General features: G+C 44.4%; 1 protein-coding gene across 8 annotated transcripts in view; it reads right to left on the reverse strand.

Moving 5' to 3' along the window:
• The window catches only part of FOXN3 (forkhead box N3), a 393,365-nt gene that overhangs the window by 271,557 nt on the left and 103,978 nt on the right, over positions 1-17,830 (reverse strand). For all 8 annotated transcript variants that reach the window (XM_072839648.1, XM_072839646.1, XM_072839645.1 and 5 more), the window contains one exon: positions 8,952-9,070. The gene's annotated coding sequence lies outside the window, so the exon portion shown is untranslated. The remainder of the gene's footprint in view (positions 1-8,951; positions 9,071-17,830) is intronic.

A 17,830-nucleotide genomic window follows, 5' to 3' on the forward strand; every position in this document is an offset into this window, starting at 1 on the left:
TTGTAAGCAATGCAAATTGAATAATAAGAATCATCAGGACAGTTCAGTGATAAGCTAACAATTTTCGGCAATCAAGCCAAACATCTCTGCTCGGGCTGTTTAAGAAAATAAATAGCAGCTTGTTGACATTTTTGTTCAGTTAAGTGCATATATATCCAGAGGCTACTTATGTGTCCCAGATAGAAGAGCTAAAAAAGGAGAGACTGAATGATAGAGAAGTGGGACCAGTTATGATGGTAGTAACTTAGATATTTCAACATCTTCAGAAAACAGTGAATCCTAGAATGTGTCCCATGACGTAATTTATTTACACACACACACATATTACATATACGTCTGCATTACATGAATATACAGATACGCACAACAATAGATTCTTGTAACTGCAACCTTTCAGTTACATCCACAGGAGGAATAAAGTTAAAAGCCATGATAAAAATAGCTCCATCACTGTTTCAAAGCATTTATCAAGCCCATAACTACCTAACACACAGCCACATGTCTGGAAAAGAGCAGGTCATTTCTTTAGCGGCGCCCGAGCGAACCCTCTAGAAATCACATAGTCCTTGAACAGAGCTTAGCATTGCCCAAATCTCTGCCAGTTCACCCCAGGCTGATTCAGGAGAGAGGGGATCCATTCACCAGATCAAACTAATCACAGGTAAAGGCTATTAGACTCTATTTGGGGAATAATTTGGACCTTCTGGTAGCTACTACAACCAATCTCCTGCTTCTTTTTGCTCACCTGGAGACTATGTATTATATGTGAGGGAATGCTATCCTCTGGTATTTAGGGAAGAGCAGTCAACGGCAATGAGGTCATCACAGCTTCTGGCAGGAATAAAGTCCTACTGGAGAGCGCACTTCCCCACCGGCTGTCAGGTAGGTTCAACTCACCAACACACCTTCTACGAGGCTTGGAGTGTCAGCGGTTAAAAGTTCACCTGCTCAGAGGCCATGTGCTTGGGCCTGGGGATGGCATTATGGCCTTTACAAAAGTGGGTTCCCCTCCTTTATTATGAGCTGTTATATTAATAAGGCCAATCTGGGTGCCACTGTCTTTCAAGGGGTACCAGCTTCAGAACAGCTCTTCTTCGGACTCCACGGGAGATGCCCCTGGTCTGAGTTTCAATTGTTCCTTTGGGGCTAATTCTATCTTATTAAACTCTAAAAGCTCTGTCTTCTGCTACGTTGCTACCGCCACTGATGGAGCTCCAAGCTTTAAGAATAGATAAGAGTTTGGGCCCAAACGACTCGATCCCTTGTCAACACCCAAGTATTCATTTTGGGAGTGCACATGCACATGCCAGAGTAAGAATAAAATAACTGTGGACACATGCATACATCCAAGTGTGAGGAAACAGCTAGCACACTATAGCATGTTCCTTGGAAAGTAACGGCTCACCCTCTGCCCTCTGCTGAGATGGGGTCGACCAGACTTCACCAGGAGATAGACGTGTGACTGGGGATTCTTAATTCAGAGTGCTATGGGCAGATGCCTACTCATCTTTTCAAATGCTTTTTTTCTCCTCCTTAAATCAGAAAGAAAGTCTTAATTGCTGGCATGTCTCTAACACTTGCTAATCTCCTCTCTAATAAGAAGGATAAGCCACAGGCTGGGGCCTCCTGTAAACAGTAGTGGGAGCCAGCAAGGAAAGTAGGGAGAGAGGTGAGAATAGCACCAAAGAGAAGCAAGAGAGCTCAAGTCAGGGAGGTTCCCAGATCGTGATTTTGCACCACAATAAGATTTCAAAAATAGTTTTGGGGACGAGCGTAGGTTGCCAACTTTTTATTTTGCCAAGTAAGGATACTGAACTCACTCTGTTGAGCTTATTTATCTCTTTGCCTCGGACGGGGGGAAAAGTTCATCTTTGAAGGCTTATTTATGCATATTCGTCTGCCCCCTGCCCCATCCCCACCATTAGACCATGGGCTCCAGGGGGGCACCTTAAGCATTCCCTCTGCCTTCCGCCTGGTGTCTAGGAACCACTGAAATAGACCAGAGCGGATCCGGAATCTGAGAATTATTACTTACTTTCTCATTTCGTCTGAGAAGGTTTCACATTTCCTTATCTTCCTTCAGAGAATTTCTGTGAAACACCTTCTCTAAGGTGATATAACTACGTAGCCGTCTCAAAAAAAAAAGTCAACACATTTTACATTGGATTCATTTCAACCCTTTGATAAGAAGGTAGTATATGTGCTTCTAATGGAAATGAATTCTAACAAAAGGGTGTATTCACACTTTCAGCCTTAGGGCCTGCCCTACAATGGCCAAGAACACATGTGCAAATAACGTGAATGGCTTCTTCTGCAGGCAGAAAGAGCAGAAGGAGCAAATGACCGAAGACTTTCCATCCATTTATCTTGACATAAACCTACTCTACAGCCAGCCAAGATGACTGTTCTAAAGGGAACCAACTTGCAGAGTCTGGACCAGAACCAGGGCTTTCAGCAACAGCTAAGGATTTAGATCAGCTTAATTCCTGAATTCTTGGAAGACAAACACCATCTATACTAATGTGGCCTGCACAGTGTCTACATCGAAAAACAAAAAAAACAAAAAAACAAAACAAAACCAAAAACCCTCCCTTATCCTTTGAGACCAGAATGCTGTATCTGGCCTCGCCAAGCCTCGAAAACAGTTTACAAAGGGCCTTCGACATTAAGAGCCATTTATTGAATGCACAAATGAATGGACTCCCATATTTACCTTGTTATCTTCTCATACACGGAAACAACTGACTTAGAAATCTTTTAGATGAATTTTCATTTAAATGAAAGATGGATTTTAATCTTATCTCCAATTGTCGGCCAGTACTGTACATTCTCAAGCAATAACAATTAGAATCATTTTAAGAGCTACCGTAAAATGAGTGTTTCCTATCTGCCAAACACTGTGCCCAGTATTTTATAAAAATTATTTTATTTAATTCTCATGCCATCTCTACCAGGTAGATACCATTATTCCCATTGCACAGTGGAGGAAATGGAGACTCAGGAAACTTACATTATTTTCAAGGAATCCACAGCTCAGAAATCACATCCAAAGCCATTCAGCCAGGAAGAGCGAAGACTGGAATCCAGAACCGTGGCCCTCATATCCATTGCTTGGCCCTGGGAATCTTGGGCCACTTCACCAAAACAAATCCTACCACCAGCCATCGCCTTTGAGGTAATGTACTTTAACGTTATGGTGCTGCTGAAACCCCAGGCCATCCCCTCTTTCCTTGAAATCAAGGTTATTTTCACTCTGTTTGGAAGTCCTGTTCAGGCTTTGTGCCTCTCTCCCCCAGAAGCTCTAACTTCAGCCCTCAGGCCTTGGCCACACTAACAGCTAATGGCCTGATTACAAAATCATTCTGTCCAATTAGACAAACTTATTTCTCTCAGGGTAGTTGGTGCAATTCAAAAATGGCTTATGAGAGAACCAAACTTGTTTTCATTAAATCAAGCTCTCCAGAATTCATAAATCTCTTTCATCTGCTTTCATCTGTGGTAACAACAGGACCAGCATTAGTGTGGAGGCTACCCGGCCACCCCCACCCTGTGATGTCTTGCTTTGTGACCTTGCTTTGCGACTTCTGTGGCTCTAAGTTTCCCTACAGAGAGAATACAAACTCTAGTTACCTCTCTCACAAAAATGATTGCAATAACCAAGGGGAGATGATAGTAAAAACACTTTGAGGGGGGAAAAAAGAAATAAATGCCTTCTAAAAGTAAGGAGCTAATATCATACCTTTTCCAAATGATACAGGTTATGGCAAATTACACTGAGCGCTTAGGAGGCCAGAACATAGCGCCAGAAACTCTCACTCTGTTACATATATGGGGATTTCTATTTAATTAAAAATTTCTGGGGATCCCTGGGTGGTGCAGCGGTTTGGTGCCTCCCTTTGGCCCAGGGCGCGATCCTGGAGACCCGGGATCGAATCCTGCGTCGGGCTCCCGGTGCATGGAGCCTGCTTCTCCCTCTGCCTGTGTCTCTGCCTCTCTCTCTCTCTCTCTCTCTCTGTGTGACTATCATAAAAAAAAAAAAAATTCTGGAAAACACCTAGGGCCATTATCAAAGATACTAACTGGGCAGCCAATACGAAAATTCCCTGTAGGTCTGTGAATCAGTCCTTGGGAGGGTTTTTGTTTTGTTTATTAACATTTGGGCCCCATTTATGACTCAAGCATAACTCTCCTTGGTATTAAAGTAACTGGGAGTGGAGATTAATTGCCCAATTTTTAATTACATTTGGCCTCTTTATACCCCATGTTGTAAGCACCCTGCCTATGAGGACACCATGGGAACAAGTGATCTGTCATCGGCTATTCTGAAAGAGCTATGGTATCTGCAGAGTTTATGATCACTAAAATAAAGGGTTGTAGCCTTCTAAGAATCTAATGCATACACACTCTTTGTGTGACTTTAAAAATGGCTTAAATAATGGGAGCGTCATTGGAAAATATGTTGAACTGTTTGTTGACTATTTACACAGCCTCTAACCTGTCCAGTTATCTCTGCTTGCCAAGGCGTCAGACTCCATTTTGAACACGAATTTCTTTTTCCCTTTCTAGAGTCTCTCATTTTCTCCATTGTATTCATTCAGAGGAAAAAAAAGACCTCATAAATGTCATTTCATATTCCAAGCAATTTGCTATAGGCAACTACACCATTACTTTGTACAAATAAATTTACATAAATCATTATTAGAATGTTTTATCTTAGCAACATTATTTGGTTCCCAGAGCACAAATTAAATGCATGCTTAAAGCAGAATATTTTAAAGTTATTCCTATATTGTTTATGAGACAGGATTAGAAATTTCCATCTAATTTTTCTTTCATAATGGAATTCCTTTAGTTTTCTTTGTATGTTTTGAAACCACATGTATCATTTTCTGGGGGGTTTCTTGAAGCAAGCAATGCAATAGATGACTCTGCCACATTTGGTTCATTTTTCAGAAACTCTTCCCTTTGATTCCATGGGTTCAGTTCTGAACACTGATTAGGAAGGCCAGAAACTGGGGAAATTAATACCATCTCATGAATAAATGGGTTGTTGTTTGATATCATTCTGTAAGCAAACTGGTCGTTGGTGTGGTTCAGCTTTTTTTTTTTTTTTTTTCCAACAAACAAATTTGTAAATAAACTCCCTGAAAACAGAGCTCAGGTCCTCCCAGCTATTGGTATTGGGAAGGAGCCTGTTTGAATCAACTGCATTGCATATGGCAAGTCTTCACTGGTTAGAGTTCTCCTCCACCCTAGATTTCAAAATAAAACCTTTCTCCCTGTGTCAGATGTAGTGCCCAGTATTAACAAAAGCTGTGCTTGTTGATGCCAGGGTAGTGGGGGCGGGGGGAAGGGACTCACGGGTCCTGCTACTTCCTGGCTGGCTCTGGAGAAATCACCTAGTGAGTCCATGTCTCATCTTCTCATCAAGGCCTGAAAGGGCTAGTCTCACCACTCAGGCCTTTAGCCCTCTACCAGTGTGTGGCCTGGGCACAGTTCCTAAGCCAGTGTCAGGGAAGTGGGGTCCCATGCTGTCCAGGGGGCAGTCCCCGAGAAGGGTAAATGAAGCAGTCCCATGGAAGACTTAAGAGCAGGATAGACCTGGATTCAAGGCAAACCTTTCTTCTTCGGCTACCTCAGCTTAAGTGAGATTATGTGTACCTACTTTGCAAGTTGGTTTTGGAGATTAAATGAAACAAGGCAGGCAGGCAAAAGCTTAGAACAGTATGACTCAGAAAAGGCTCCTAAGCAGTAGCTAACATTAATCTTGAAGGACGACCAGTGGAGTCAAGCTGGGGTGATCATTTAATTTGTTGTCTATGCTAGGATATTTCTGGGTGTGAAGGGGAGGACTATATGATAATTACATTAGGTCAACTGGCAAATGCTAGGACGGTCTGAGGCATACTGGGGCGTAGGCAACTATCTTGACCCCAGTCTATCAGCATTCAACACCTTCCATAGAAATCAGGTAATGATTATATCTTACAAAATTCACAACTCATTCTACCACTTAAGGCTCTTTCATACATTGCATCTGACCCTTTCATAAACTATATGAAAAAACGTAGAGCTGGGTTAATTACCTTTTAATGATGAGCAAAGAAAAAGCATAGGGTTTCCCACAATGACCCAGTGTTGCAAGGCCAGAAGGTACCCCAAGCACCCTCATACTCCTCCCTATTTTCCAGCCTCCTGGCAACATGATGGGATCATGTGACTAATGCTGGCCAATGGACTATGGATGTGAAATTGCTCTGAGTCGCTTCTGGTCTAAAGCACTTGAGAGAGGGTGTGTGTTTTCAATTCTTCTTTTCACATGCTAGAGCAATCAGGAAGTCACATGTTGAGATGTCGGTGTCACAAGAGGGAGGAGGCCTGGAGCCTCAAAACTGGATGCGGGACAGCCACTCTGGTGCAATCCAATTCTGGCTGAGTGAGAGATAAACGTCTGTTGTACTAAGCCTGAGATGTGGGGAGTACATTTTACCCTGATATACCACAGCCTGCCCTGGCTCAGCTAGTTGGTAGGAGTAAGATCCCGCATCTCCAACTTTGACCACAGTTTGCACTCAACAATATCACAAAACCCCACCAGACTGGGAAAGTATTGCCAAGGTTAAATGGCATGACTTACTCCTAATAAGTCTTCACTGCCTGCTTGGTTTAAAACAAAATATGTATTTGGTTAAAGTAAGATAGCTCAAGGGTGCCTGGGTGGCTCAGGTGGGTAAGCACCCAACTCTTGGTTTTAGTCCAGGTCATGATCTTATAGGTTGTGAGATGGAGCCCTGTGGGGCTCCTCTGATCAGCGGGGAGTCTGCTTGGGGATTCTTGAGGATTCTCTCCTCTCCTATGCAAATTTTACTAATCTTTCATTCCATCTTATTTTCCTCATGGGGCAAAATATTCTGCATCTCAAATTTTCAAACACTTGTGTCACACAATTGCCTGGGCAACTTGCTAGGATGACAACTCCCCCCCCCCGCAAAAGGTCTGAAAGTAAATATAATTTTTGACACATCTTTTCAACTCTGCTCTTGTGCAAAAACTGTCATGGACAATCTGCAAATCAACAGGACTATGTTCCAGTATAACTTTTTTCAGGGACACCGCAATCTGAATTCCATTTGATTTTCATGCAACACAAAATATCCTTCTTTGAATTTTTACCAACCATTTAAAAGTGTAGAAACCACTCTCAGCCTGTCCAAGGCACACAAAACAAGCAGCAGGCCACACCTGACTGATGGGCGCTGATTGATCCCTGGACTAGCCTCAGAAGACAAAGGCCCACAATTAGGCAAAGGCTTTAGTGGGAGGAGAACACAAAGACTTATTCTAGTACTTCTGCTTCCTGGTGGCTGGCGATCCAGGGCTCCCATTCCAGGAAGGCCTTAGCTCCTAGGTCAGCAAAGCAGGAGCACCGGAGCCTGCCAGTGGATCACAGCCAGGACAGGCCTGACAGGATGGGCAGGAGTCTGGGCAGGCAACTCTCAGTAGCATCTTTAAGACCCAAGGCAGCGAAAGCCACCACTGCTTTATCCAAAAGCAGCAGTGGAAAAGAGGTCGGCGTGGGCATGATTTGCTGGGCTATCCCAGAATTAATCAGCGCATTTGGCTCCCCATCCCTGACTGTGGGCTCAGCTCCAGCCCCAGGACCCTCACTGAATTCTGGCTTCCAGAACTCTCGGCATCGACTTACAAACTCACGTTCTTGGCTTCTGCCTACTACCCTTCAACTTCCCGACTCTGAATCGCGCCTTGTGAATCACCGAGCTACTGACCTCACACGGCCTCTGGTTTATCCCTGAGGCCTTGTCAAGCCACACCTGCCAAGCAGAGCTTGGGGGGGGGGGGGTGCGGTACAGGTGTGTAAGAGAAGAGTAAATAATCAGGTAGACAGGCAAAGGCCAGATGTGGATAAACCCGAAGAAGTAGAAAGGCCAGCTTGGTAGCAACCAAGCCAGGGGCGGGATGACAGTGACCACGGTCCCTTCATGAAGAAAGCTGCCAACCAAGCAAGGCGCCTCTGTAGCAGGGCAGCTGGGACTTCCCCAGGGAAACCTTCAGGCACCCAGGCTCTGAGGGGGAAGCTGGCTCTGGCTGGGACAGGGCATCAGGGTCCTCTCAACCCCATCTGCTCCACACACTTAGGGCTCTCACTGCCCAGGCTCCCAGTGGGCTCATTTCCACCATCTTATCCAGGCACCATGTTGCTCTTCTTTCCTCCACCCGGCCAAAACATCCACAGCAAAAAAAAAAAATGGGGGGGCCTCCCCCACCCCCAGAGGCCCTCTCTCTTCCACAGATTCTTCCCTAACTATTTCAATACCAATCCTCAAAGTCTCTCAATTCCCTAAACCAGAGAGCTACCATTAATTAGTACACAGCCCTGGCCCTAAACTGACCACTACCATCTGCCATTTCCTTGAGTCATGGATTTTTGGCTAAGCCGTGACTCTATAAGGACAGATCTGCGTCTTATATATATTTTTTTGATTCCCATCTGTCTCAAGAACATATAACAGACACTCAAAAATACTTACTGAATTCAATCAAAAGGTACAAGATTAGAAAGATTAATATAATTCAAGAAACACATGGTATTATGGGAAAGAAACTGATTTAGAGGAACTACGATAGAAGGTAGTTTCTAGATGACAATTCCCAGCAGTGTTTCTCTTGCTTTGTGTGTCTAGGACACACACCAAAATTTTAAATAAAGATGTGATTGAATGTTTTCATTATCTTAATGCCTAAATTGGATTGACCACATTGTCAGTCTGATCAGCTGCATAAATTAATCATTAAGAAGATTGGGGAGGATACCAATTGATGAAGAAAACAATCAATTTGGCATTTGCATTTAAATTCAGCTTTGGTATTTCACTTATTTGGTGCAATCTCCCCGAGGTGCAGGTGAGCAGGGGAAGACAGAGCCTGGGTACCTGAGTCGGAATGGGTCCAGGAAGCCGAGGTCAGCATTGCTCCAGTCACAGACAGGACAGACAGACCTCCATCATCACAAGAATGCTGGTCTTCTAAGAGATGATGCTTCTAGTGACTGCTGGAGAGGAAGAGAAGAGAGTCGGATTAGAGCAGAGGAGAGAGGACCCTCTCAAACACAATGGATGTCATCTCTGGCCTGACTCTAAAAGATGTTAAGACTTTAGGGGGAAAAAAAAATCAATTGCAACAGTTACCTCTTATTTCTTGGAAAGTGATCGAATCACTGGGTCTTTCAGGATGGAGTGTTCTTGAAACTGCCTCGTGGGGCATAAAAGGACCCAGAAATTTGAAAATACATGCCACTGATATGAGACTATCTTATTTTACTACAATGGTCATTGTGACATTTACGAGATTATTTTACTTCTCTACACCTGGCACAGAAACACTTGTCTATATAAAGGAACAACATCAGAGCACCAGCAAGCATTCAAGGCCAGCACTCCAACACGTGGACCAGCCTTGATCCGCTGGGCGGACCAGGTAAACGGGCTGCAAGGCAATGATGCTCTCTTCTGTTATCAAATAAAATTACTCTGGCTCTACTCCTTTTTTTTCTTTTAAGATTTTACTTATTTATTCATGAGAGATAGGCAAAGACACAGGCAGAGAGAGAAGCAGGCTCCCCATGGGGAGCCCGATGCGGGTCATACCCTGAGCCGAAGGCAGAAGCTCAACCGCTGAGCCACCCAGGAGTCCCTCTGGCTCTACTCCTGAGGGAAAAGATCCCATCAATCCCACTAAATGTTTAGGCTACCAATTACTGGGCCACCATTAGCCAATAATCTTACAAAATAGGAAAGCTGGTACAGGAGATAGGTTGCATAATAATTTCTGATGGAAGATATTTTCTTAGCCTACGCCTTGGAGAAGACAAATTAATAGACTCTCTCATGAAAAGAATGATGTTATCTTATGAACTTCGGCATTGAGAACACTAGGAAATAAATTCAGTAGATCGCCGATTCTCAACTATGGTCCCTGAAACAGCAGCAGAACATCCCCTGAGAGTTGTTCGAAAGACAAATTGTTGGGCCCCACTCAAGATCTACTGAATCTGAGTATTTGGAGGTGGGGCCCAGCAATCTGTTTTAATAAGACTTCCAAGTCATTCTTAGAAGCCTTTGATTATTAATTTATCCACCCATTCAAAGACACTTGTTCTGTCGTTGTCAAATAAAACTATGCTACTCTACTGTGTGTTAACCTTTTTTTTTTTTTTTTAAGATTGTATTTATTCATTCATGATAGACCTAGAGAGAGAGAGAGAGAGGCAGAGACGCAGGCTCCATGCCAGGAGCCCGACACATGGATCAAGGATCAAGCCCTGGGCCAAAGGCAGGCGCTAAACTGCTGAGCCACCCAGGGATCCCCTGTGTTAACCTTTAATAACAGGCAAAGCATTAAACTAAGGATTGTAGAGGGACAAAGAGTCAGAGAGAGTGAGGATGACCAAATCCCTGCCTTAAGTATATCGTCCTTGGTGCACATGAGCGGTTTGGTAGGTTAAGCACCCGACTTTTGATTCTGGCTCAGGTCCTAATCTCAGGAGGTCATGAAATCGAGTCCCACCTAGGGCTCCATGCTCAGCATGGGGTCTGCTTGAGATTCTCTCTCTTCCTCGGCCACTCCCCTTGCTTGTGCACGCTCCTCTCATTCTCTCTAATAAATAAATTGATCTTTAAAAAAAAAGAAAAGAAAAGGAAATGTATCATCCACTATGGGAGATAAGACACATATGCAGACAACTACAGGCAGTGTGACTTCCTCTAATAAACAGCTGGTTTCTGAGGAGATGTTTCTTTCTGGTTGGGGTGGAGAAAGCAGGTAAGGAAATGTATCAAGACAGTCACAATAATAATGGGCCTTGAGATCTGGACAGAATTTTGACAGGTGGGAACAGGGAAAAGCTGAAGCAAAGGCCCAGAAGTGAAGAAGTGTGAGGGGCCAGGCAGGTGCATGGCACAACCAGGTCTGGCTGATACGTGAGAAACCTGAAGGCATTCTGGGTGAGACAAGGTGGCTTCCAAGTACAGACAGGTAAATGCTAGGGGCCTGCGGCTTCTCTTTCTTGTGTGAAGACCATCCCGTGGCACCTACTGCTTCTGTTTAGAAATTTATGTCTGATAAACTTGATGACTCAAAGATTTCTAAAGCCAGTTTGCTTTTCTGTACTTTTTTTTTTTCTCCCCACTACACTTTCTAGAAGGGTGCACTTCCACTGCTTCAAGAATTAACTGCTGCAGTTCTGCCTGGGAGGAAGACACAAAAGAAAATTTTAAAGTAGGCCCAAGAATCTAGATGTCACGGTAGCCTCGGGCCATTCTGCAAAGGGGCAAAATGTTACCATACCTAAAAAGCCCCTGAAGACATCTGTGGTTTTAGTTTTATAAAAAATAATTCATGTGGATGGCGGTGTGCCCTAATCACAGGAAAAAAAGTGAAGCCCCGCAGTAGGAAGAGGAAAGAAAGGGGCAAAGGGATCAAGAGCTACAGACTTCCAGTTACAACGTAAATAAGTCATGGGGATGAAGTGCGCAACATGGTGACTACAGTTCACCAGTAGACAATACTGCAGAATTGAAAGTCGCTAAGGGAATAGGTCTTAAAAGGGCTCATGAGAAGAAACAAAATTTTGTGTAACTGTGGAAGGTGAGGGATACTAACTAGACTTACATTGTGGTGATCATTTCACAATGTACACAAATATTGGATCACTCTGTTGTACATCTGAAGCTAATAGACTGTTATATGTCAATTATACCTCAATTTAAACAAATTAAGACACGTGGGGAGGAAAAACGTTAAACCAGCACTCGACATCTCCGATGAGAGAAGGAAAAAAAAAAACCTCTGCACAATCAAGAAGGTATGGCTTTTGCCTCTAGAAACCTGGCATAAATAGAATGTGTTAGTTCCTGACGCTGCTGGGCGAATGACCGGATACAGAAACGTCCTGACATCACACAAGATTGTGGCAAAATTGGAACAGGACTGGGAAGGGACTTGGAATCGGCGATATCTGGTTGCTCATCCCAGTTCTGCCATTTAAGCCATGTGAGTCATTGGGAGTAAGGGACTTAACCCTCCAAACCTGTTTCCCACTGATTGAGAATTAGAGGCCGACTTGCCCCACCTTCACTGAGACTAAAGAAGAAAAGACACCCGAAGTTGCTATGACAATTCAAAGTGCAATGCTACTGTACGGTACAGAATTATCTGGCCCATCGAGACGTTTGGTACGAATTAATACTTACTGTATTGGCCTTTGAAAGTATAAAAGCAAAATGTTCCCTATGCCCTTGAGACTCACCTTTTAAATAGCTGCAGAAGCAGCAAGCCTAAGGAGCAAATTGGCATCCACCAAACCCTCCTCCCAAGAAACATTTCAAGGCAAATTTTTTTTTTTACTCGTTTTTTTTTTTTTTTTTTTTTAATTTTATTCCTTCGACCACGATAGAGCATCCAGTTATCTTTCAGCAAGCTCCTGGTGAGCACAACTCAGTCTCCGGCAACACTGACATATATGATGGCGATAATTTATCATCTCTGTAGGAGTTTAGTCCCAGATGGACCATTTACTAATTTATTTCCATATGTAACTGGCAGAGAGATTAATCAGGCTTCCAACTTGGAAACCCGAATTGCGCTTTATTCCCTTCCCAGGCCAGCTCTGGACAAGAGGAAGTAGACGTTTACACAGAAAGCTAGGAGTTCCTCTGAAAAAGCTTGTGGGCTTCAGACGCAGGGCTTTAAACACGCACACACACACGCACACACGCACACATGCACACACACAGCTTGCTCCTTATGTCAACTTGGCGGGCTGGCTCTTTCCTTAGGTACTCGTGGGCACCCCAGAGGGGCAGGGCCTGACAGGGCTACGGCAGAAGGCGGCTTAGAGACCCAATGCCAATCAGCTCCAGCTGCAGCCACGTTCCCCGCCCCGCCCTGTGTGCAAGCTCCGGGGTCTCGTGTTTCCGAAACTGAAGAGATCTTCTTGCCACGGGGCTGCGCCCAGCTGGCCCGGCTCTGCGGTGCCCAGGCCCTGGAAAGTATGTGCTTTCTTTTTTCCACTCTTTTTAAGGCTCTGAACCTGACCGAGTTCAGCAGCTGCCATGTCCTCGGGGAGGCGATGGCTAATGAATTGTCAGCGCTGCTCCTGGGGCCCCGGAGTTAAAAACCTCAAGTCCACTTTTGTTTTTCATTCTATCCCAGCGGTATCAGCCCTGGGCAAGGAGTGGGTAACAGGACTGCCGTCCCAGGATGGTGCTTAAAGAGGGAAAGCCAGCCGATCTTAACACAGGGCAGAAAGCTCGAGCTGACTGGTGATGTCTTAAGTGAAACCCAAGGCCACGGCCAGGAAGGGTCCATAGATGGGATCGTGTAGAGAGATTAGCGGCCAGATCCACATGCCCGGGTCGCTAACCAACCATGTGGCTCTGGAAAAGGCCCTCACAGGTCAGACTCACAGTTCTCTCCTCTGTAATATGAGTTCAGTTCCTTAAGGTTCCTTCTGGTTGTAAAATCTTGTGATTCTCGAAATATGAAAACAGAAATCAGCCATTCACTTGGTTTCTGTGTTTAGATGATGCCCAACAGCCAGAAGTTTGGAAGCATCTGAAAGAGGCTGAACTGGTCTGGATGCCTGGTGCTGTGACAGACGCAGCCTTAGGAGCCTCAGGATCCCACAGACCCTCTTCGAGCAGAGAACACGAGCACTGGAGATGACTCAACGACATATATCTTTAGGAGGTGTTAAGGATTCAATGAAATAGGACAGCTTGAAGTACTGTTCAGGTGTGGCAAAAGCTACAAGAGTCCGTGAGTCATGGTCCTTTGTCTTTAATACACTTACATCTCACTTAAGGACAGACACAACTAGTCTTCATATTGTGCAATAAGGGCTATGATTGCAGACAAAGAAACTGTTATGGGAACATGAAGGATGGAGGAGTCATCCCACTGAGAGTGCAAGGGAGAGTTCTTTAAGGTTAAAGCTGGAAAGATGGGAGGAAAGGCATCTGGGCAAAGGTAGTGGCCAGAGCAAAAGCCCAGAAACTTCCCAGCATGGTCAAGACATGGTATTTAATGCCTTTGGGCAGCATCGTAAGATGGTCAAAGGAGAAAGGATTGAGAGAGCGAGAGAGAGAGAGAGAGAGTGAGCTCTGAAGAGGGACCAATGGGAAAGCCCTGGACGCCAGCCTTCCCCGTGATCACCAAGAACCTTCAGAAGTTTTGGGCAGTGGACACTCCAAATGAGCAACACTGCAGGAAGTTTATTCTGGAGATTTTATTACCATTTAAGATTGGCAATAAGATCAGCGTGTACCTTCATTTTTTCTCTTATTTATTCCATGCTGCCACTATCTGGGAATCCCTCAAATTTATTTTTTTCCAAATCAATTTCCTGGACCTTCAAATGGAAGCAACTGAGTTTCCTACAAGCACTGCCAGGATTTTACATTCGGATGACTGGTTCAGCCTAGGGCTCTACGTCTAGGTTCATGTGTTTTTCTATTCCTAAAAAAGAGTTAAAACAACATGGTATATAGACTGGTGGATGTGTTGTTGCTGTTGTTTTCCGTGTGGGGGTTTACACTGGAAAATATTTCTGGAGGACGATAAACAAAAACCAACCAACCAACAAACCAACCAACCAACCCAAACATCTCGATGGTTGGAAGGGCTTGCTCTAGTACTTCCAAGCAGATGGAAGTTGAGTCAGTCATCCCAAGTAGTTCATTGACGCTTTTTTTGATTTCTGGTTTCAGAACCCAAGGTTAATAAACCCAAAGTTTCCAGGGCCCCTCAAGTGTCATAGCAGATAATCATGTAAACCCTTATACAAATGAATCCATTAACCTTATACCAATGGCATCTGGTTCCTCTGCATAGGGGTGCGGAGGGGGACGGGCACAAGCACAGGTGGCTTTCTGCAGCTGTCATGGAGAGAAGCTGGGCATGGGGGTGGAGGTCTGTAAACCTGCCCTCCTGCCCGCCCCCTGCCAGTGTCCCACAACTGAAACAGAAATGAGCACGGTCTTAGGAAAGGGGGGGCTCATCCTCTGAGAAAGGAGCCGCCCTGGGCATGAGCCACCAAAACACAAACTCCCCATAGAAAACACATCCTTCCGTTCCCATGTCTGGGAGGCTCAGGCTACAGATGGGCATAGATAGAAGGCTTCAACCTTAATTTCATTTTGGACCACCTTATTTAGAAAGGCAAATCATACCTATCCACTGGGGTGTTTAATATTCTAGGGTTCAGGTCCCTGATTTAGAATTCAAAGTCGGTCCCAGCCCCCCACATACCCAGGTGTTGGGGAAGCTCCAGAGAGCACAGCCCCTTCTCCCCCTGCAATAGGTGCTCTCCTAACATCTAATCAAATAACTGCTGTGAAGAACAACATGCAGTGGGCACCGTAGATAGTTTCCTATGCACATAAAACAGTCTCGTACATACCGAAAGAGTTGCACGACTCATGCCACTTTTTGTAAAAGTCCACCTATGGTCAGAAGATGAATCTTCCTCAAATGAATAGATTAGCTTAAATTACCATGCCATTTTACATTCTCTTCACTGATACATGAATAATAAAACTGTAAGGTAAATGTAGCTTAAACTGAATAATGGGCCTAAATAAAAATATTTTGACATTAAAGACTCAGTATAAATTGAACTACAACATACTTGAAAGCTCCTGCAATCATAACGTGCACATTGAAATCCATTAACCTAATACCTAGGCTGCTATTCAAAAGCAGAGGTCGAACGCGTAAATAAATACACATCTGAACACTTCTCCCAAATTACCGTACAATCTGAGTGCAAAGTCACACACTTACAAAGTCTATCATCCTTTACTTGGCTGCTCTCTAAGCAACACAGAGTCTTATCAGGCTACAATGTGGCAGCAAAACATAAACACACGAGAGCCCAGCAAATGGTACCAAAAAGTAGCGGCAAAATGTCAAAGACAAACCAGGGTCATCCCCACGAGAAGAGAGGTATTTACATAAGCATTCAGAAAAGACAATGGAGCCCCAAATTCCCTCTAACTGCACACCTAACCAACCTCTCTGCTCCTCACCTGATCGTTTTTATACGGAAGCGATGTCCACACTGATACATTCAAAGACCTTAGTTGCCATAAACTCAGCAGCAGTTAAGGATTGCTGCCCATTAGCTTTGCTTTCAGACTCAGCTATTTTCAACCAGAGCTTTCATTCGTTGCCCATCACTAACCCCCCTCCCCGAAAATTAGCTTCCCTGACCATCTCCTTCTTAAACCTGTCATCCGCCAAGGCCATTTCCTTACCTTTGCAACTCACTCACATTTGTTTCATTTGCTATTTACCCGAGCAAGGGCAATCGTTGCACTCGAATCTTGCAACTTTCAACTTTGCCCAGATTTTGCCGCCGTGAGGAAGGGGAATGTCGACACCCCCGACGCATGGCTCCGCTGAGCTCACAGACCTCGGAATCAGAGCTATATTTTAAATTCTTTTACACTTACTTAATATAGTGCGTGCTGCCTGTCCACTGATGCGATATCAGAAACCTGCAAGCTACTATTTCTGCAACTGTGTCACTGTAGATAGTCTGAAACATGTACGTAGCTGTTGCCATGGAAACAAACACAGCTAGGGTAGAGTGCCACGCTGTGTTAATTCCTTCACCCATGAACCCCAGGGGAATGCTAACATTCATCTTCTTTCTCCTTTAGTCTCACACTGCTTTAATATTTTTTAGCATTATCAAATGATGTACTAAATACGTACGGTACACCTGAAAATACGGATGGCTGAAATGAGCTGTGTGCCAACCCAGCCTGCTGGGTAGCCGCTTAAGGTAGTAGAGCAGGGCAACGGAGCCCCTCACTAACTTCTCCTGGGAGGAATCGACAACTTTGTTTCCTTCTTTTAATACGGGGTGGGTAGGACCCCCTCCAATAAATAAGTAAATAAATAAATAAATAAATAAATTTGTTTTTAAATTTATTTCAAAAAAGCGAACATCTTGTCTCACACCAAAGAAGAAGTCACCATGGAGTGGCACCAAAAGAAAGATGCTTTGGGACATGTGCCTTATCAGTTCTGGGGGAGGCAGGGGGAGGTCTTGCAAAGTTTCTGAAGTGGATCCAAGCTAAGAGTTGTTCTTCCGGGATCCCTGGGTGGCGCAGCGGTTTGGCACCTGCCTTTGGCCCAGGGCGCGATCCTGGAGACCCGGGATCGAATCCCACGTCGGGCTCCCGGTGCATGGAGCCTGTTTCTCCCTCTGCCTATGCCTCTGCCTCTCTCTCTCTCTTATTCTGTGTGTGACTATCATAAATAAATAAAAATTACAAAAAAAAAAAAAAGAGTTGTTCTTCCTTCGAACCAGAGCCTGCATGAGCAGGCTGTAAATCCAATAGCTTTAATTAGGCAAAAAGCATAAACCCTCAACAAGGGCTTCATCTGGCCCCGCTCGGTCTTTGTTCCTAAGCCCATGGAAAAAGGTATTAGAATGAGTGAATGGCTAACAAGATGGAAATCCGCCATCATTCAGAAAGAAATGTGATTTTCCTGGAATCGGAATATTCTCTTATTTGCCTCAAGTTCAAATCGCTGCCCTCATCAGATGTTTGGAACAGTGGCGAAAAGTCAAATATTCTTTTATTACACCTACGAGGCAAAATGTATACATATTGGGCACATCGGGCCATCTTCCTATTATTCCAACCAGTATGCCACTTTACATGTTGAGGTTACTCATGGCAGTAGACAAAAGTAAGCTGTTCAAAATCTTAATTACATCCTATCCCTTGGGCTAGTT

Source organism: Canis lupus, chromosome 9, assembly GCF_048164855.1.
Source record: "Canis lupus baileyi chromosome 9, mCanLup2.hap1, whole genome shotgun sequence".
NCBI classification, from domain to species: Eukaryota; Metazoa; Chordata; class Mammalia; order Carnivora; family Canidae; genus Canis; species Canis lupus.